The following is a 21,940-nucleotide window of genomic DNA, read 5'->3' as shown; positions in this document are numbered from 1 at the left end:
AGCCCCGAGTTACTTCACATACCTAGATAAAAGCCACAACTGTTGTCTTTGTCAGTGCTAGTTTACGAAATGAAAGGGAAGGATAGTGACTCTGGAACGGAAAATACTAAAAGCGAAAAGTTTAAATGGCAAGAAATGGGACATAAAGTTAATTTTTATATCTTTCTTATACTAATGTCGATACTTCTATCCTTTGACTATCTTTGTGTTTCTATAGCTTTCAAGGAAATAATCACTGTGTGTGCTCTACACTGCCTTCCTTTCCTTCAATGACACCCTCTGCCAGATACCTTGTTTAAAACTTGAAATTGGATTCCACACCTAGTCTGATAAGTATACGTTCCCCCACAAAGAAAGATGTTTGGATATGCACATACACCCCGACATAGATCCACAAAATCAGGTTTCTATACAGCGTTTCATGTCTTCCTGAGGCATATAAGCGCTTGTATTAAAGTGCTCCAAGTTGGCGGTCTGCCATTCATCTGCTGTGGGAGCAGGTTGGCCAGAGCCTGCCGGGATTAGGTTCCCTCACGTGTACATGTACATACTTCTAGAGGGAGCGGGCGTACCTCGCAGGAGTAATTTCACGGCGCTAGAAAGTCCATATGTACCTGCAAGGTGATGTAGGCACAGGCTGCGGGCGGCGCCTTCACAGTGCGGCACAGTACTGCAGTCCTCACAGGCTGGAGCAATAAAAGCTGCAGCTGGATCTGCTGTCTCTCTGCCTGGCCATTACATTATGAAAAGGACGGTTAGTTCAAATGTAGATCTGCGTCTACCTATGTGTTACCAGAGCGTTACAGCCTGTTTATTTGGCGAGCTGTTGAGATAGGACCGACGCCGTAAAGATTTTAACAGAAGACTTTATTTAAGTTAAACTATGCACAGGCAGCAGGCGCACCTTCAGCTTAAGGTACTCAAGGCAAACTGTCTGCCAGTTCAAACCATGCAGTACATACACATTCCGAGAGAATCCTAGGATGCAGGAATTCTCGGAATACACAGCATAATAAACGCTCCAAAGGTCTGTAACACATATAAACAAAATTATGACATTTAAACCTAACACATCTCCCTCCCTTAATGTGGAAGCATTTTAGCTACACTTTTCAAGGTAATAGTGTTTAAAACGATCAGGCAGTCTCTTTGTTCTTTTGCAGTTGTCTCCAGCATTGGATTCATCCTCCCATTGCTCACTAATGTTTGTAGGTGATTGATATGTAACTCCTTCACCTCCTGGTTTCTCTTGACTCTCATCATTGACATTGTCTCTCATTATATTTTCTCTGTTCACATTTGGTGCACATTTGACTAATTTAGACTTCGACCAACACTCACCCCCTTCAAGAATGACCACGCTACTTCTAATAGTTTCAACTCTCTTGGGACCTAGGAATTTGCTTTCTGTACACTTCGCACCAAAACGTGGGTTTATGATTAACACATCTCCCACCGACATCGTCTCTTTTACATTGAAATTAGAGTTGAATCTCTGTTTGTGCTCATTCTGCGCATCATGAATCAAATTCATTACTGTCTGGCTATCTACATTCACACATCCTGATGCCTCTAGCCATCCAGGACATAACCTGGTAGCTGGCTGCCTACCTTTTAATGAGACAAAAGGTGACACCTTGGTTACTGAATGTGGAGTAATACGATAATTCCAAACCAATTCTTTCAACACTTCTGACTATTCAAGACCTGAGTTGAGAGCTAGCTGAATATCCCCTTTAATGAATCTATTAGCCCTCTCCACCAAACCATTCGCTCTAGGGTGGTATAGCGCAGTTATCAAATGTGTGATACCATACCTGACCAAGAATTCATTCATTCTCTGAGAACAGAACTGTACCCCGTTGTCTGTTATGATCTCTGTGGGAAAGCCCTCTCTGTGGAACACCTCTTCAAAGAATGAGACCATTTCATTCGTACTGGCCTCTCTTAGAGCCTTCCACTCAACCACTTGGTGTGATAGTCTACAAGTACTACCATAAACCTAAAGCCATCGCCCAAACCTTGTATCCACAGCTAATTATACCCACAGCTAATTTTTTCCATGGCTCACATGGAACTTGAACAGGGTTAAGCGGCACATCTCTGACTACTTTTCCTTTATCCGTTTTTTCACATTCATGACAACCCCTCACCTTTTTTTCCACCATGCTGTCCATGCCTGGCCACCAATACGATTGTCTTAACAATCTTTTGGTACCGTTTATTCCCAGATGACCTTGATGAGACAGATCTACTAAGCGGGCCCGAATACCCGAGGGAGGGATAATCTTGGACCCTCTCCTGAGTTTGATTCCATCTTCAGACAGATTTAGCTCTTGTTTCACCTCATACATACGATCGAAATTCCTATCTAGGGCATCCCTGCTGGGCCACCCATTAATTGTCCACTCTTTCACCCTGGCGATAGGTGTCACATGCATCTGCTTCTAGCCATTCATCTTTCCCCACTGCAACTGTTGACATGTTTGAAATAGTTATATCTTCTTCCATGACTATTTCTGATGTGCCCTCAGTGTGTTTCACTGGCATTCTAGACAGGCAATCAGCCACCACATTTTCTTTACCTGGAATGTGAACAATCTTAAAATTGTATCCTTGCAATCCCACAATCCATCTAGCAATCCTGGGAGAGCCTTTCGCCCAATTACAGCTACTTAACAGTTGAACCAGCGGTTTATGGTCAGACTTCATTAAAAATTCTTGCCCTCACAAAAAAAACTTAAAATGTACAATGGCCCAGTACACCGCTAATGCTTCTCTTTCTATTACTGAATAATTACATTCAGCCCCCCCAGAGGCCAGGAAGCAAAAGCAATCACCTGACATTCTTTCCCCAAGTCCACTTGGTACAATGAGGCTCCTAACCCAATCAAACTAGCATCGACTGTGAGCACAGTTTTCCTACTGCTTACAAAACCACCAAGAGATGGTGCTCCTGATATCCCTTCCTTTATAGCAGCAAACAAACTTATGATAGAACTCTGCCATACCCATAAATGATCTGAGTTGATCTTTATCGGTAGGTGGAGGTACTTCACATATATTCTTCACAAGATTGGTTTTTGGCGATATACCATGACCTGACACTGTGTGTCCCAGGTACTCAACCTCCCTGAGACCAATGCAACATTTTCCTCTTTGTACCGTCAGCCCTGAAGATTTCAACCTTTAAAGAACATTCCTCAATGCCACCTCATGTTCACCCTCTGAATTAGCAAAAACCAAAATGTCGTCTTGAAACACAGTAACATTCTTCAGACCTTTAAGTACTTCCTCCATGACTCGTTGAAACACGGAAGCAGCTGATGCTAGTCCGAAAGGCATGCGCAAATACTTGAACGTGCCCTCCGGAGTGACAAAAGCAGTTACATGTTGACATTTGTCCAATAGCGGCACCTGGTGATATGCTGCAGAGAGATCTATTACTGAGAACCAACTAGGTTCACCAAGTGTAGCCATAGTCTCAGAAATTATGGGTAGAGGGTGCCTTCAATGAAAATGTTCTTGTTAAGGTCCCTGAGGTCGACACGTAGTCTCAGGCTACCATTGTTTTTCGTTACTAGGACCACAGGGGAGAGCCATTCCGTTCCATCAATGCGCTCAATCGCACCTTTTTGAATCAAACTCTGAAGTTCCTCACGGAGTTGTTGCCGAAGTTTAAGTGGAACAGGCCTCACTTTATGCACCACCGGCTGTGCATTAGGCTTGAGTCTTATGTTGTGCTCAAAGTCATTCAACCTTCCTAGGCTGGACGTGAACACCTCAGGAAACTCTTTGGACCACCTGTCCTCAATGTCTGCAATAGTTACAGGTTCTGATGCACTTGCTTGTATACGGACACCTAATACCTTTTGCTCTTCCCAACCCAGTAATGACGCTCCTTTCTTTGCAACCAGAATTTTTGCCGAACATTCTCTCCCTTTGTAAGATACTGTGCCATGATATTCGCCAGTGAGAGCAATGTCTGAGTCTCCATAACCGCAGGGTTGTACTTCAGCGGGAAAAAGAAGATCAGGAGTCTTGCCTAAAATATTCTTGAAGGTATCTTCTGAAATTATGGTCCAAGGCGAACACGAATCCACCTTCATCTTGATGTGACACCCATCAATCATGAAATGGTCAACTGGTCCCTTGGCATCACCTGATACAGCATCAATCTGGAACACATGTCTAGCATTTCTCTCCTGGACAGGCGGCTCATCTGCCATTCTTTGCAGGGGCTGTGTGGAAGATTGGTATTCCGTGTCTCTTTGTTCGAGACAATTCACCGAAGCATCTTTACACATATTCGCAAAATGACCCTTGCGCTTGCACTTGTAGCATTCTGCAGGTCTTGCGGCACAGGATGGAAAATTCGATGAATGCCTGGTATTTCCACATCTAGAGCACCTCTGATTCCACCACTCCTTCCTGGTATTCCCTTTCCTCTTTGGCATGACTGCACATACCCCTTGTGCAACGCTGTGTGATGATTGCTTGTCAATTTTCATTGCCCTCATGTATTGAGAGGTTTGCTCAATGCAGCGTGTAAACTCCACCACCTGCTCTAACGACACATCCTTGGCAAGCAACTTTTCTTGTACCCTGGGACTGTTGGTGCAGCGCACTAGTTGGTCCCTTATGAGGGAGTCTGTGAGGTCCCCAAAGTCACACGTGTGGCTCAATGTCCTCAATGAAGCCACATAGGATTCCACATTTTCTGCACTGACCTGTGCCCATTGAAAGAACTTGTGTCTTTCAAATGTCACATTCTTCCTGGGTTCAAAGTGATCCTCCATCTTTTTCAAAGCAATTACATACTCATCAGTGTCTCCAGATCCGTCCTCCACCACACGTGTGAGGCCATCGAAGACAATGAGCCCTTCCGGACCCAAATTGTGTAAAAGTGCCTTCTTCCTGGCAGAACTATACCTATCGCCTCCCAATAGCAACGATGTAATTTTCGAACATCTTGACCCATCTGTCCCATCTGACTGGGGACCTCCCAGGTTCGGAGAGGAATGGTGCAGGCGGAGGAATTGCCGCCGCGATTATGTCAAAGTCAGAGGTGAGCTCTTGGTCTTGCAGTGTAACACTGAACAATGGCAGAATAGGATGAGCTGCAAAGCCTGACAAAATCCAAGAACTGATGTTATGATCGCAGTCAATTATGACATCACAATGGGCATCAGCACAGGGAAACTCTAGTGTGATGATTCCAATAAGAACACAGTCAATTATGACATCACAATGGACATCAGCGCAGAGTATGCCCTGCCTGAGGGCTCTGAATAGGGTGCTCAGCAAAAAAACATTTGTTGCATCACAATAACTAAATGGAATGTCAAAACTCTGTCCTGGACGAGAAGGTTGTGCCAGTTGCTGGGCAACCACTTGCAGTCTTTGAAATTGTTTCAATGTTCCAGGAGGGACAGGTGGAAACTTCCCCTAGAGGCCTTGAGATTTCCTTAGCATTTCCCAAAATATATAAAACCTCTTGTGTGGTTCTCATACGAGAAAACACACACACACTCCGTCATGAATGCAAGTATGGAGTCTTTTCCAATGCTGATGTGGGCTTCATCCCCTATTTTTGGGCACCCCCCTCTGACCTGGAATGTGGGGCAGCGCCTGCTGCCTGGTGCACCGGCTCAAAATGCTGGGAGTGCGCCGCTCTGAACTCCCATGCAGCGAGGAGCGGCGCTAGTAGGGCACAGCGGGGTGCTGCAGTCTTCAGTAGGGAAGTGCTGCTGGCTTTATCCTTCCTTTTTTTTCCTTCTCAGCTGCAGGCGGGGAACAGCTGAGTGTAAGCACGGCTCGTCCTCGTCGCCAGTGTTGAGATAGGACCGACGCCGTAAAGAGTTTAACAGAAGACTTTATTTAAGTTAAACTATGCACAGGCAGCAGGCGCACCTTCAGCTTAAGGTACTCAAGGCAAACTGTCTGCCAGTTCAAAGCATGCAGTACATACACATTCCGAGAGAATCCTAGGATGCAGGAATTCTCGGAATGTGTATGCATGAATGGAACACAGCATAATAAACACTCCAAAGGTCTGTAACACATATAAATAAAATGATATGACATTTAAACCTAACACAAGCTGTTGCTAATTTGGGTTTTGGAGGCTGGACCACTGTCCCAAGTTAAAGACAGATGTTTTATACGTGCAAAGGCGTAGACATTGAGCCACGCATGCACAGGAAACTACAGCGGTCTCCCATTCATCTGTCGGGGGAAAGGTTGGCCAGACTCTGCCGGGATTCCGTGCCTAGTAGCACCCTCACATGTACTTGTGAAGGGGGGGGCGCGGGGGACGCACGCCTATCCATCCAGAAACACTAAAGGAGCATGCGCAGACACCACAATGGGAGTCAGCTTGTTTTGGACAGGAATTCAGCTTATTCTTTCCTTCTAATCGGAGCAAGGCACCTGTAAACAGACATTCCCGGCGAGAATGCAGCCTGCTGCCGAGGAAAGTATTTCCCTATCGGGGTCCAGGAGAGCAGACACCCATGCTCCTGAGCATCACCATCACAAAAGCTCCTCTTCCTCCCAGAGGAACGTGCCGAGCATTATACCCCCTGTCAGCCCTAGGAATGTCGAGCTTGGTGGCAATATAAGTAGTTTGGTTGTACTTTTTGAGGTGTCTTATCTTATTGACGGACATTTGTCACAGAAACAGTACAACTTCCGGAGCCCCGGTGCACACTCAACGGAAATGGATGCTAGCGTGACCACTCATTTGCATTAGAGCAAAGGGCATTATGGGCGTAAGAATGATCGCCTTATTTTATATTAGAAATATGGCCGATAATTAGTAAGTCGATATTAAACCCTTTTGAGCAAGTAATGGCAGTTCAGCTCTATACTCCTTTTGCTTTTCACAATTCTCACCCTAGCATACAAACCCACGACTACATAATCAACCCGAGAAGATGGAGTAATGTGGCAATAAGACCCGAGGCGGCGGGCCAATACCCAAGTTGAAAAAAGATGGCCGCCGGGAGAGGGAAAACGTAGTCCGTTTCCCTTTCTACGGCAGCCATCGGGAGCGGACGCGCTGGGAACAGAAGTGTTTCCAGCGCGTTCGCTCCAAGAATAGAAGAAAAAAGAAGGTAAGTGGGGTTGGGAGGGTGGGGAGGGGATAGTTTGCGGGGGAGGCGGGTGGAGGAAAAAAAATACCTTACCTGAGTCCCCGGCGGGGGACGAAGGCAGCCTCCAGCCATGGGGAGGCTCGAGCGGGGATTGCCCCGTTTCGAGCCTCCTCATTGGCTAAGGGGCTGCCACGCCGCTCGCCGGGAACAGAGTACCCGGCACGCATCAACGTACACGGGAATACCGTGTGGTATGGCTCACAAATGAGCCAATCACCACACTGTATTCCTGTTGCGCCGCGCGTGCCGGCTACTAATGAGGCTCAAGCCTCGGTATCCAAAATCACTGCTGATGGATATAAATCTATCAGCAAGAAGAAGAAGTGCGGTAGAGGGAGACTGGGCTGTTGCTCCTCAAGACTTCAGTAGATTTGCCAGGTAATCTGACGCGTCAAAGCAGTTGAGCTCTTCCGTGGTGTCAATTCAAAGCAATTGGGGTGCCAATCTGGGGGACGCTTGCGTCTTTCTTCCCAGCCCACATCTAATCCTTACAGCCAAGTGCTGCAGGAAGCTGCGCCTGATGATACACGGGCTGCTTCTGGGGATAAGGGGGAGCCACGAAGTGGCGATAACGAATGGCTAGATTCCAACTTGGAAAGTGCAGGCACTCACACAGGTACCAGGAGGGCCTGTTGGGGCGAGGGGCTGGGATGATAGTTCGGGGGCAACGTGCTCGCCTTGGAAGCAAGACAGGAAGCAACACAGGTTCGATCCCCGGGTCCGCGCTTAGAGATCTCTGGGTATGAAGCACATTATAAATAACTTATTACACGAGCGAATTCGCTCTGTGCTCCTCTGCCCAAGGAAACTGCATTCTCAGTAGTTGAATTTGACCAGCTCTGTTTCTTGTCCCGGGTGGAGCAGAATAGCTGGAGGAGGGGGGGGTAGCGCAGTAAGGGGCCCACCCAGAAAGCTGACTCTGATCTTGCAGGACACCAGATTAAGCAGCCTGCTGTGCCGGTGAGCGCTCCTCTGCGATGTGTGCCTGGCTGCTCTTTGCAGATTTGTGGATGTCTGAGATGCTTTGGAATATGCAAACAAAGGAATGCATATTCCATATTCCAAACGCAGCATGTGAGATGTTCTGGAGTCACACACCCTGTGCCTCTCCTTTGTGCTGACAACATTTCAAGTGGGGCAATTTATAAGTGATGGTTCATTTTTTACACAAGTAATTTTTTTTACGCAGTTTGTGCTTAACATTTTAGTGCTAAGAACTGAACATAGGTCATTTGTATTCACCAGACCAGCACACGTATCAGTTAGCTGACCAAACCTATGCATTCTTCAAATAGAATTAACGTGCCATGCAGAAAAGTTTTAAACTATTTTCTTTATATTCATGTCTCTTTATCTGACACACCAAAACGTTTTTAAATTTTATTTTTTTGTATTACTTTTTAGTTACATATGGCACATCCCTGGGAAGGGAGACTGTCACTGTCATTTATTACTAAGTATTCTGGTGGCTCTTTCGAGACATGTACTAAATGCATCCGCTCAGCATCAAAGGTCTTTCTTTCCAAACAAGCCAGCCACTGCCTAGCACGCACACCAGATGGCACCTCAATGTGACTTGGCACCTTAGTTAGGAAAGCAGAGTTCACTGTGTGTCACCATGCAGAGAGTAGTCCATGGCAAATCACTGCAGCGATATGGGTGCAGCAGGGCTCAAGTCGAGGGTAACCCACTTTTTTCAGAGGGTGATCTCAGTCCCCTCCCCCGCCCCCATCTAAAATGAGAAACATTGAACGTCCTCTTTGAATTGATGAATTAAAGCCAACCTCTGGGATTGAACCCGCAGTCATCAGGTTTGCTGGCCAGACGCTTCACCACTGCTGCACTATATAACCTGATGAAAAATAACAAAACACCCAAAGATGAAATGTCCCATTTCAGTACTGCAAGTTCCAGGGAAAACATTTGTATTTGGTTTGGTTCTTGGAATTTTAAACATGTACGCATTTTACGTTTTCCAAAAAACACTATTAGAAGAAAATATCCTCTCTTGGTTTTGTGTGTATTGATTTTATGAAAGGCAAATGCCATTCGTCCTGTGCAATTTGGATGGTTATGCAAGCCAATTTAATGAAATGTGCATATTTCACCTTGATATGCACATTTCTGGTGACATCACATCCCATTGCATTTGTTGATGAGTCCCCACACTTTAATTTTTAGGACTTGACCCCTGATGTGCAGCAATGATTTGTGCGCTGCCTAAATTACCACCCTGTTTGTTAATGTCGTCTATGTGGTGCTCCCTTATGTAACAGCACATATACCTGTTTTTGTCTGATGTGCCCAATCTCCATAAAATGGCACACTGGAATGTTTTGTGTATGTGACTCTGACGAACATGCCATACTGTGCCCACACTTAACACATAAAGCAATCAAGTAGCTTTACATTGTGCATCTGCTAGGCCAAACGCCCTTTCTACGCCGCCACACCATGATGTTCACTAGCTGCTGGCCAGCACCAATAAGAGATGCTAATGCCAGCTCTGTTAGAGCATGGGCCTGCTCTTCTTTTTTGCTGAAATATCCCCTGAGGTCTGCGTAATAGTGAGGAGGTAGTGGCTGAGGAACTGTGGACCCTTTACCGTGCATTAGAAGCCGGTTTTGTTTAAAATACTTCATCAGTTTATTACTGGTTAGGCTAAAGTGTAAGAGGTACAATCCTTTCTGTGCATGATGTGAAATAAGACGGTCATCCCAGTAGAAATCCACCTGTATTTATAGCACTCATTTAGCGCCTTGAAACATGCACTTTTTTTTATGTAACAACGTTGCAGCAAGTTAAGGCGATCTATTTTTTGCTTCACATCGCAGCATCCAGTATGTACTCCATCTGGGTTATGGACAAAAGGGCACAGCAATATATTTGTCTCTATATTACTTTTGTTCCAGGGATTGCATTACAAGCTGCATTTGCAGGAGCCCTTGCGGCCGTCGCTTCCCTTGGGGTATAGATGTGTTATCACCTCGTTGACGTTTCACACTGGTTCCTCCACAGCAGGGTCTTGCTCACATCATTAATAGCTTTTCACTGGGCATTTCCTGTTTCATCTTCCTGCTGGCTGCCCATCTCGTGATAAATGGTTATCTCTTCAGGGCCATATTTGAGGCCATTTCCTCTGATGTCTCAATGTCAAAGTTCACATGACATCATTTCTTGTGATGCCATGCCCTTTCATTTCATTTGGTCGAATTGGTGACATCATTTCTTATGATGTCACCATTATGCTAATTACCATTTTTGAAACTTTTAAGATTCCTACAGATTTTTGGTCACAGAATGTTGGCACGTATGGATTCTGCACCTTTCGTTATCAGAGCCAGCTGTAATGAAAGGCACTTAAGTGCTCAGCAGTGGTAGCTTCGTCCTCTGCTAAAAGAAGCTTCCACACACTCGGCAGCCTCGTGCCATGAAACGCTTCATGATGCTTCCGTTTTCATTTCATCCCCACCATGGTTGTGTCCTGAATCTGTTTACCAAGTGCACACTATGTACTGAGTACTCTGACAAGAAAACCTTTGCAAAATACACAATTTCGCCTTTCTTTTCCCAGGCTGCATTGTGAGTGTGTGCCATCGACCGCTGCAAGCCTTGGAGGTGTATGGCCGATTTGCACACCAAAGTGTACCCTTGCCCACCCCGTGTAGTACACTGCTTAAACTGACTGCTTAAGTATGTAAACACGCGATTAGATTACAGACGGAAGTCATTTACTTCAACTACAAACCACGAGTTGATTTCCAGAAGTCATTCACATTCATGCAACAAAGAAGCCACTCTGTACTGCAGCAGGTAACGTACAAGAAGGATTTCCGATCCCTGTTCCCCCCAATGCCAAGTGATATGATAGGGCATTTATAACGTGCCTGTACACCAGTGTTTCTAGGCGCGACAAGACAAGGAGTGGGAAATATTACTAGGCCTTGTTTCATTCAGACCGTGCAAGTGTGGGGAAGAGGGAAGGGGTGAAGTGCCAGGGGAAGGTAGAAGTAAGTGCAGTCAGCGGGTGGCTCATTAGTGCAGAGAGAAGGGGCTGTATGGTTGCAGGTACAGACCCTTAAGTGCTGGGGGAGCCCAGAGGCAGTGTGAGGGCAACTGGACATGTAGGAGCCTGGGCTCTGGTTCGGAGGGTATCCAGGTGACCAGTGCGTGGAGCAGTCTGGTATGTCAGCAGGGGAGAGGAAGTCAGAAAGCGGAAGTGAAAAGGAACGTCTCGAGTTGGTTCTGGAACCACAAGTGGTTCTGCTCAAGTTTCAGAGGGACAGGGAGGTTGTTCCAGAGGGAGGCCCCAGCCAAGGAGAGTGATCTGCCCCCAACTCTCTGCTTGGAGAAGCATCTGACCCTCGGTGAAGGATGAGCAGAGAGCTCTAGAAGGAACATGTTTTGGAAGAGAATGTTGGAGGTAGAGCGGTCCCAGGCCCCAGAAAGCCTTGTGGACGATGCAGAGAGTCTTGAACTTGATCCTTGCAGCCACGGGGAGCCAGTGAGGAGATTTCAAGGCTAGAGAGATAAGATCCCTGGGCCTGAGGCTAAGGACAAGTCTTGCAGTCCTGTTCTGCATAAGTTGTAAGGTCGAAGAGAAGAGGCAGGCAGATTTAGAAAGTGGCTGTTGCAGTAGTCCATCCTGGAGAGAACCAGAGCTCTGGAGACAGTGAGCTTCTGGGGGAAGGAGAGGAAAGGAAGAATACCTCTGAGGAGGTGCAGCTGATAGTTTGACTTCTTGGAGACATCAGAGATATGAGGAGAGAAGGAGGGTGGATTTGAAGATGACACCAAGGTTCTTAGCCTCACAGGAAGGAGCAGGAAGAGGTCCCAGAGTGGGAGGCCAGAGAGAGAGGAAAGTAGGGAACATGTGTCCCAATGAGGACGATCTCAGTCTTACTGGCATTAAGACAGAGATTGTTGGCATCACACCATTCCTGAATTGCGGCCAGACAATCTGGTATGAAAGAAGGAGCAGAGGTGGCTGAGGGGAGCCTGAAAAAGAGCTGAGTGTCATCCGCATAACACTGAAAATTGGAACAGAAAGTAGCGATGCGGTGGCCAAGAGATGCCAGGTAGTGGTTGAAAAGCCTGGGAGAGAGGTTAGATCGCTGGGGAACACCATGAGTGGAGAGAGAGATAGAAGAAAGCAAAGACCCCAGTTAGACCTGAGAGGGTTGGTCTATGAGAAAGGAGGTCAACCAGGCCAGGGCTTGATCAGTGATACCCAGGTTGTCACGGAGGCGATTGAGCAGGATGGCATGGTTGACCAGATCAGAAGCAGAGGATAGATCAAGGAGAATGAGGATAGAAGGGAGATTAGATTCAAGATTGTAGAGCAGGTCTTCACGGGTGTTCAGGAGAGCAGTTGCGGGCTTCTGGCAGCTTTTAAGCCATACTGGTGGTCGTGGAGACAACCAAAGATTCAGTATGCAGATGGCCAGCTTTTCCCAGAGTTTGCCCAGGAAAGGAGTGATGGAGATCGGGGGTGATAGTTAGCCGGAGAGGAAGGATCAGCCGAGGGCTTCTTTAGAAGGGGTGCACAAGGGAGTGCTTGAGGGATAAGAGGAACGTTCTAGTGGAAAAGGAGTGATTACAGAAATCGGCCAAGGCTGGAGCAAGGGTGTCTATGTGGTCCTTGATGGTTCTGGACGAGCAGGGGAGAACCTGCTTTGATGAGACTTTCATAGATCGGACTTGTCTAGAAACATCGTCAGGGGGGGAACAGGGGAAAGGAGGAGGAGAGATGGCCTCAGACATCAGACAGGCCTGGAGTGGTAGAGGAGGAAGAGAAGGTAGAGAAAGAGCGGGTGGACAGGATGTCCTGAGTTTTAGTGGTGAAATGAGAAGCCAAGGTAATGCAGAGGGCCTGAGAGGGAATAGGAGAGGTAGAGACTGCAGCAGGATTGGCCAGCTCCTTACAGATTTGGAAAAGTTTGGCTGAGTTGTTAGATGGCGCAGAGACGCGGGCTTGGATGTAGGCTCTCTTCTTAGAGAGGACAGACAGTCTGTACTGCCTTTAGATCAGGCGGCAGGCCAGTTTGTCAGGGGGTGCGCCCGATGCCCTCCACTTCCTCTCTGCAACCCTACACTTGCGTTTAAGGGTGAGGAGGTCAGAATCGCACCAAGAGTTGCACTCGGATTTGGGCTTCAAATAGATCCTCGTGACTAGGGCAAGGACATCCCGAGTGTTGGAGATAGAGAGATTATGGTTAGCCAGGACTGTTTCAGGGTGTGAGTCAGCCAAAGGTGCAGGAGGAGAAGAGAAAGTAGCGGCGAAAGCCTCCACTGACACACGCTTCATGGGTCGGATGACCGAGAACGTATGTGGCATAGCTGTGGTCGGCTTGGCCTGAGGGGTAGAGCAAGAGAGGTGGGTGGAAAGGAGAAAGTGATCACTCCAAGAGAGAGGAGTCGTGAGAGGGTTAGAGACGGGGAGGTCTGAGGAGATCAGAACATCCAGGGTGTGCCTGCAGAGTGAGTCGGCCAGAGGGATGAATAGAGAGCGATCGAGAATCGCAGAGGTTTGCGAAAGAGTCCTGAAGAAGGGCTGGTAGAGGATGTTCAGGTCTTTGGGGGGGGGGGGCAGGGGGTTGGGGGATCAGGGAGGGAGAGAGGGAGAGAGAGACTGACTTTTCCCCGCTCAGCCAACCCTCATTTACCCCACAGCAAAGACCCCATCAGCTCTCTCTCTCAGCGATAGCCCACATTTCCCACTCAGCCAGCCTCCCCCTTATCTATCAACTAAGGCTGCAGTTATACATATGTTGTGAGGATATCTGTAGGTTGTACTTAACAATTGCAGCATTTGTTTGTCCTATATTCTAGTGAAGATTGCAATATGATCTTCTTCCGAGGACATCTGTAGGTTGTTGGAGGTACTGCACCTCCAATGAAGAACCTTGTGAGAACATCTGTAGGTTTTCATTGGGGAAGTGCAGTACCACTGGCAGCTGACAGATGTCTGTAGAGAGCTGAATGCTGGTTAGTGTCTCGTGGCTGTCACGTGTGTCCGTGTTGTTATTCCAACTTGGGTGTCGCGTGACAGCAGAGATGGTTGAGGAAGACAGATCGGACAGTGTGCTGCCTCCGGGCGGGCTAGTTTGAATAAAGGACTTTGAACTCACTTACCGCGTCCCCAAATCCTTTCAGTGGTGACGAGGATCCCTCAGACGAGCCCGCTGTGGGGGAGATAGACCGGAGCGAGAGCGGCCCCGAGCGAAGCGGCCCCGCAGGAAAGGCTGTCAGACAGGAGCAGCGGAAAGGCCTTCCTGTCCGAAGAGGGCCGGTGTCACTACAGACCCTGATCGAGCTGTGGCCGCTTCGGGAGAAGCACTCTGGGCACGCAGCACAGTACTGCAGGGGGACGGCCTCCCAAGCTCTGCATCCAGGTCCCAGCAGTTGTCGTGCGAGAACAGCCTTGCGACCGTGCCCCTGAACCCGCCCCTCCAGGAATTGGATTGATTTGCCAATCACTATGGTGAGGAGGAGTGGGGGTGACAGCCAATGGGGGCAAAGCGCACACATTAGAAAGAGTGAGAGCGCTTTCAGGGCAGGAGTGTACAAGGAAGTTGACTCTCATTGGCTGCTCGGCTGCTCGCATTCAAGTCCCTATTGGACCAAGCAACAGATTTGGGAAAACAAGCCCAATCGCCCCGGAACTATAAGTGAAAGGAAACAAAGTGGACCAGAAAGGGTCCCTATAAAGATGCAGTAAAGATAAAGAGACGGGTCAGGGCCACTCAGAGTAAAGTACAGGCACAGAGGCTCTGCAGAACTGAATCAATGAACTATAAATATAACATATATAAGATATAAGCGCTGAATCTCACCAGATCCTTATTGGAAAACTATATTTTGTATACTAACAGACAAACACATCCCAGCACGAACAGTGTACCCCAGTTGTATCAAGTGCAAATTCTAACAAACATGGCTGCAGCAAGTATGTCCAGACCTCCACCTTTCCTGTCAGAACCCGGGACACCTGCTAAAAGGTGGGACAGGTGGAAGAGGTTGTTTGATACCTATTTAGTTGTGATAGGTGGGGAAAAATGTGTCCTGCAAGGAAGGAAGCGATATTGCTACATAATCTGGGCACGGAGGGTCGTAGTGTTTATGATGGTTTGCCAGAACCTCCACAAGAAGGTCATGGAGACATGGACCAGTATAGTGTGGCGAAGAAAAAGTTAGAGATGAATTTTGAAGCAAAGAAAAACATCACTTTTGAAAGGCATACATTTTTCCAAAGGTTGCAGGATCCGCAAGAGCCCGCAGAGAATTTCATTGCAGCATTGAGATCTCGGAGTCATACGTGTGAGTTTGGCCCACTCACGGACTCACTCATACATGACCAGCTAGTTCGTTGCACTAATAACATGAAAATACAGGATGGACTATTATCTAAAGATGTGCCATTCAAAATGGCAGTAGAAACAGCTAGGAGCATGGAGCAGACTCATAAATATATGTCAACCATGAGGAGTGGCAAACAAGAAGGAGAAGCCGCTGCAGTGAGAGGAATGAGAAAGACAAACATTAGCAAGGAGGTCAAATGTTACAAGTGTGGCAGCAACCGTCACATATCCATGAGTGTGTTTTGTCCTTCGAGGAATGTCTTGTGCTTGAAGTGCAAGAAAGGGGACATTTAGCGAGGGTTTGCCGTGAATCAGGTCAAGTACAGAACATTGAGCCCAACGGAAGAGTACCAGAACAAGAGGAAAGTTTTGTGGTTCCGCAAGGTAGTCAAGCTAAGCATGTGCTGGAGGTGTCGGAATTCTCGCATAAAGGAAGTGCGCCAACAGATGTGTTTCTGATCAACGGTAGAGTTTTTACAATGAAAGTGGACAGCTGGTCACCTTGGACTCTAATGTCGAAAGGAACCTTTGAAGGATGTCTACAGGGAGATGTGAAGCAATTAAAGGAGCACAAAATAGAACCATATGCCTATGGAAATGTGAGGATTGAGGTTCTAGGAAAATTTCATGCATCAATAAAATATAAAGGCAGAAGTTGTGAATCGGATGTGTATGTCACGCAAGAGGGTTCATCTCTCTTAGGATGGGGGGAACAGCGTAAGTTGGGAATCAGAATCCAGGCGAATGCTGAAGAACCAGTTGCGGTTGCTGAGGTCAGAGACAAATGGGACAAGGAGTTTCCGATGGTGTTCCAAGAGGAGTTGGGAATGTTAAAGGGATTTGAACATGAGATTCGTTTAAAGACTGGGGCTATTCCTAAGGTGCACAAGGTGAGGCCAGTGCCTCACGACCTCAGTGATAGACTGAAACTGGAAATTGAAACACTATTGCAGAAGGGGATCATGGAGAGAACTGAGAGTTCAGATTGGTTGTCACCAGTGGAGGTTGCTGCAAAATCGAATGGAGGGATAAGGCTCTGCGTAGATTTAAGAGACCTCAACATAAATATCTTAATAGACAGACATCCTCTACCCATAACTGGAGATAAGTTGTCGACACTGAACAATGCCAAGATATTTTCAGTAATAGATCTCTCTCAAGCATATCACCAGGTTCCGTTGAAGGAAGATTGTCAACATCTGACTGCATTTATAACAACATTTGGAACTTTCAAGTATTGTAGGTTGCTGTTTGGCCTGGCCTCGGCAGTTGCTGTGTTCCAAAGGGTGATGGAAACTATAATGGATGGGGTACAAAATATTGTAGTGTTTCAGGACGATATGTTAATCTATGCTACCTCTAAAGGTGAACATGACAAAGTTTTGGGACAAGTTCTGAGCAAATTGGGTGAAGCTGGTTTGACAGTGAGAAGGAACAAATGCAAGATTGCGGTTGACAGTGTGGAGTATCTGGGGCATGAGATTGATAAGGAGGGGGTGCGGCCTAAGAGATGCTTGGTGGAGACTGTGAAGTGTGCGCCAGTACCAACCGATAAAGATCAAGTGAGATCTTTTTTTAGGGTTGGGCGAATACTATCATAAATTTGTGAAGGATTTTTCAATGGTGTCCACGCCCCTAAGACTGCTGCTCAAAAAAGGCTCAAAGTTTGCATGGACTCCAGAGTGTGGTGAGGCTTTTGATAGCATTAAAGAAGGGGTAAGCAAAGCACCCTCGATTGGAAGGTTTGATCCCAAAGACAAGAGTGTTCTGGTGGTGGATGCAAGTATTTTGGGTTTGGGTGCGACTTTGGTACAATACGGCAAGGAGAACACAGAAAGAGTTATAGCGTTTGCCTCAAGGGCGCTAAGGGATGCAGAATGTAAGTACTCCGTTATTAAGCGAGAATCTTTAGCAATGTTTTGGGCGATTGACCACTTTACATACTTTTTGTAGGGGAGAAAGTTCATTGTTAGATCTGACCATAAACCCATGGTACAATTATTTGAAAGTGGAAGATGGGCCTTGGGGTCCCCCAGGATAAGTCGGTGGGGTTTAGGTCTCCAAAATTATAATTTTGATGTGAGCTATCTACCTGGAAAAAAAGAACGTGGTGGCAGATTGCCTATCCAGACTACCAGTAGGAGGGGAAGTGGAGATCAAGAGTGTGGAAGAGGAAGAGTCGGTAATAGCAGAGGTGGAAGGTGCTGTAGGTCAGGAAAAGTGGTTACAGGTAGAGGGTTTGGATAATGACCTAAAACTGATCAAAGAGTGGACAGTAAGAGGATGGCCAGATAAGAAGGTGTTAGACAGGAAGTTTGATGTGTGGTGGGAGATTAAAGAAGACCTGAATATTTATGAAGACAGGTTAAGAAGGCGACGTTGTGTAGTTCCTGCGGAAACACTCAGGACCATATTAGTTGAACTTGCACACCAGGGGCACCCAGTGGAAGGGGCCATGAAAAGGAAATTAAGGCAAAGTTACTCGTGGCCAGGTATTGACAAAATGGCGGAGAAACATGTAAAGAACTGTATGGCGTGTCAGACAAGTGATAAGAGCAAAGTCATAAGAGGAACTCCATTGATTCCTAATACTATACCAGACCAACCATGGACCAAGTTAGCAGTGGATATTATGGGTCCCATTGCGGGTTTGGGTGAGGGTTTGAGATTTGTGTTTGTTGTAGTGGATTTTCATTCTAAATGGATAGAATGGGACGCTGTCAAGGAAGTCATAGCCAGGGATTTGATTTTGTTCCTAGAGAAAGTTTTTCTTAAGGAAGGAGTACCCACTGAATTGGTGTCAGATAATGGGGTACAATTTGCATCGGAAGCAATGAAGAGATTTTTGAGCAGTTACGGTATAAAACACACTAGAACGGCTTTATACCATCCTAGAGCTAACGGTCTTGTAGAGAGAGTTAACAGGTATTTGAAAGGGGGGTTACAAATGGCTATGAGGTTGACACAGCCATGGAGAGAGGTGTTGAACCTGTTAACATGGAACTACGTAAGCCTGCCGCATTTGGTAACGGGTGTCTCTCCCTTTGTGTCCATTAAGGGGAGAGAACCTGGGACAAGACTTTGCCCAGGGTGGCTAGGAATGGCGAAGGTTGTTCAAGTAGATAGGGATCAGATTATGAGGCTTATTGACATAAGTCGGGAGAAAAATAAAGAACTGTTTGACACAAGAGAAAGAGTGAAGGATCGAGAGTGGAAAGTGGGAGATCTGGTCTATGTCAAAAATCCCAGGTCTGTAAATAAATGTGTGGAGAGTAAATTTCTTGGTCCAAAGAAGATATGTGTGGTGAGGAAGAGTGTGGTCATCCTGGAAGGAGAAGTGTGGTCAAAAGGAAGAATTGCAATGGCCATTGATGCGAAAGTTGATGGTGGGCTGGAAGGCCTACGAGCAGATTGAAGGAGTGGAAACAGTGTCACAAAATATGATATGACTGTTGTGGGTGCTCAAAGGATAAGGTCAAAGCCTGTTTGGTTGAGTGACTATGTATATTAGGAAAAATTACACAAATTGCATTTTTCCGGGGTTTTGTGTAAGGGTTTCTATCTCAACAAATGTATTGTTGGGTTTAAATTTACAAGTATAGGTGCTTCTGTGTTATCTAAGGCATCTTTGCTTTTGAGTTGCCTTTTGTAATGTTTATCTTTTTAGGTTGCTATTTAACAGTTTCCACTTCAACAATTATTTGTTGTTATGTTTAAGTGTTTTTTTATTTAGCTCCTTGGAGAGGGAGATATGTAGAGAGCTGAATGCTGGTTAGTGTCTTGTGGCTGTCACGCATGTCCGTGTTGTTATTCCAACTTGGGCATTGCGTGACAATAGAGACGGTTGAGGAAGACGGATGGGACTGTGTGCTGCCTCCGGGCGGGCTCGTTTGAATAAAGGACTTTGAACTCACTTACCGCATCCCCAAATCCTTTCAATGTCCTCGTAAGAAATCACTTACAATATAGGACAACGACGATCAAGGAAGGTAAATATACTCTGCTTTTAGTCCCCAAAATAATCGGTCCACTTGAGGCAGCGAGACAAACGATGTAGACATCAAATGGTGTGGGGGAGGGGATGACTGTCAGCCAAACCCCAACACTAACAGCACAATGAGAGAGCTCTGCACTAAGGAGCAAAGCCACTCTAATTATGTAGGAAATGTAATGTGTTCCCTCATGCACACAGGCTGCCTGCGCGTTTCCCCATGCACACAGGCTGCCTGCGCGTTTCCCCACGCACGCAGGCTGCCTGCGAGTTTCCCATGGCGTCTGAGACACTTTTCTGCATGAGCAAAGCGGGGAATGTTACTGTACAGCAGCCAGAGGCCATTCCAAGGTAAGTGGGGCCCCGGCCCTGTGGGAACCCACCTGACTGTGTGCAATCTATTTATTTAAGGGTCTTCCCGATGTAAGGGTTATGCTCGAGAGGGTTGGCATGGCATTTACTGTTACGCTACCAACACCTGTCTGGCCTATTTCACAGCACTAGGAACAGGATGTAATTTGCGTTGGTTCAAGTAAATGGAGACAGGGGGGGGATTGCAATTTAGGACTTTTTTTTGGGGAATACTAGTGTATAATGAATTGTTGAATATCATCATGGTTGACATCTACGCTCGAACCCTTACTACAGCCATCAACACCATTGCCCCCATAGAAGCAAAAAAAGAAAAAGAATCCATGAAAACCAACTCCTGGTTCACTGAGGAGCTACTGGCCCTCTGCGCCAATAAACAGACTGCCCTCTCCAAGTGGCAATCCAACCCCTGTGACGCCACCAAAGATGACTTTTTAAAAGAACCTCCTCAATATACAAAAAAGCGATATTCGCTGCCAAATCCAATAACATTAACTCTTGCATATCAAAGGCTAATTCTAAATCCAGGGAACTAGTCACCATTTTCAAAGATATCGCCTCTTCTCCTGCTAGCCCGATGAAATAATCAAAGACCAAGCCTAGTGTAACATTATACAAGAAGCTCTTAATAAAATCTCACTCCTCCAAGACAAAATACGAACCCAACGTTCCCTCTTGTCCAACTCAGACACGGCTGACCTCCCTCCTATCACTACACAGAAGCCCGCCCCACCCCTCTTCACATTCAGAAATGTTTCGGAATCCAAAGTCACTGCACTCTTACAACACATCAAACCATCCACATGCAAAGGTGACATCTGCCCACCGAACATCATTAAAGACAGCGTTGTCTCACTGGTCCCACTGATCACAGCATTCATCAACGCATCATTCGCCTCAGGCATCGTCCCAGCTAACCTCAAAGAAGCCTGGGTACGTCCCCTTCTCAAGAAACCATCCTTAGACCCATCATCCCCTAGCAACTACCGTCCCATCACAACCGTCCCTTTCCTCCTCAAAATCCTCGACAAGGCCGCCCACAACCAAATTCAGCACTTCCTTGAAACTCATTCAATCTTAGGAAAAAGGCAGTCAGGGTTCAGCAAAGGCCACGGCACGGAATCGGCCCTCCTGGACTCAAAGAACCAAATCACCAAAATAATGGACACCGGAAAACCAGCCCTCCTACTTCTACTAGACCTATCTGCCGCATTCGACCTTTTAGATCACAAAACTCTCACCTCCCACCTCACTAGCGCGGCTCACTTCTTTAACCATGCCACCTCCTGGATCACCTTTTTCTTAAAAGGAAGAGCTATGAAAGTCTTCTCAGACATAGCCAATGCCACCCCACCACCATCCACTGCGGTGTACCACAGGGTTCCTGCACTGCCCCCACACTCTACAAAACTTGACTCCCTCGGCATAGCCTATACAAACTATGCTGACAACACTCCAGTCCTCTCCCTCTCACAGGCTCCTACGATCACGACTCAGCAGCCCTGCTTGAAATTTACTCCACCATTCAGGCTTGGATGGCCACAAACTGTTTATCTCAACAGAGACAAAACCGAAATCGTCCTCATTGGTCCACAGGAAATTTGAACAAACTCCACCCCCAATATGTCAACTTCTCCATTGAGAATACCACCATCCCAGTCTCCCCATCCGTAAAGACCTTAGGAGTACACCTAGATGCTACTCTATCCATGAACAAACAGGTCAATGCTATTGCCTCTGTCTCCGCTCACACTACCAAACTAATAAGCGCTGTCAAACCTTACTTAACCAAACAGAACTGCCTCACCATCGCTAGAGCTACCATAGGCGCCAAGCTGGACTATTGTAATTCCCTCCTAGTAGGCACCTCTGAAAATAACCTTAACCGGCTTCAGACAGTGCAGAACAATGCGCTCCGAGCGGCCCTCAATATCCCTAAGAGAGATCACATGACCCAAGCTAGGAGAGATGCTCACTGGCTTCCGGTTAAAGTCCAAATAACGTTCAAGACACTGACCTTAACCCACAAATGCCTTAGCCTCACTACCCCTCCCCCCTAT

The sequence above is a fragment of the Ambystoma mexicanum genome, chromosome 3p (assembly GCF_040938575.1).
Source record: "Ambystoma mexicanum isolate Mex_15411 chromosome 3p, UKY_AmexF1_1, whole genome shotgun sequence".
In the NCBI taxonomy this organism is placed as follows: Eukaryota; Metazoa; Chordata; class Amphibia; order Caudata; family Ambystomatidae; genus Ambystoma; species Ambystoma mexicanum.
The sequence above is the reverse complement of the archived record's forward strand: the minus strand, read 5'-3'. Positions refer to the sequence as shown.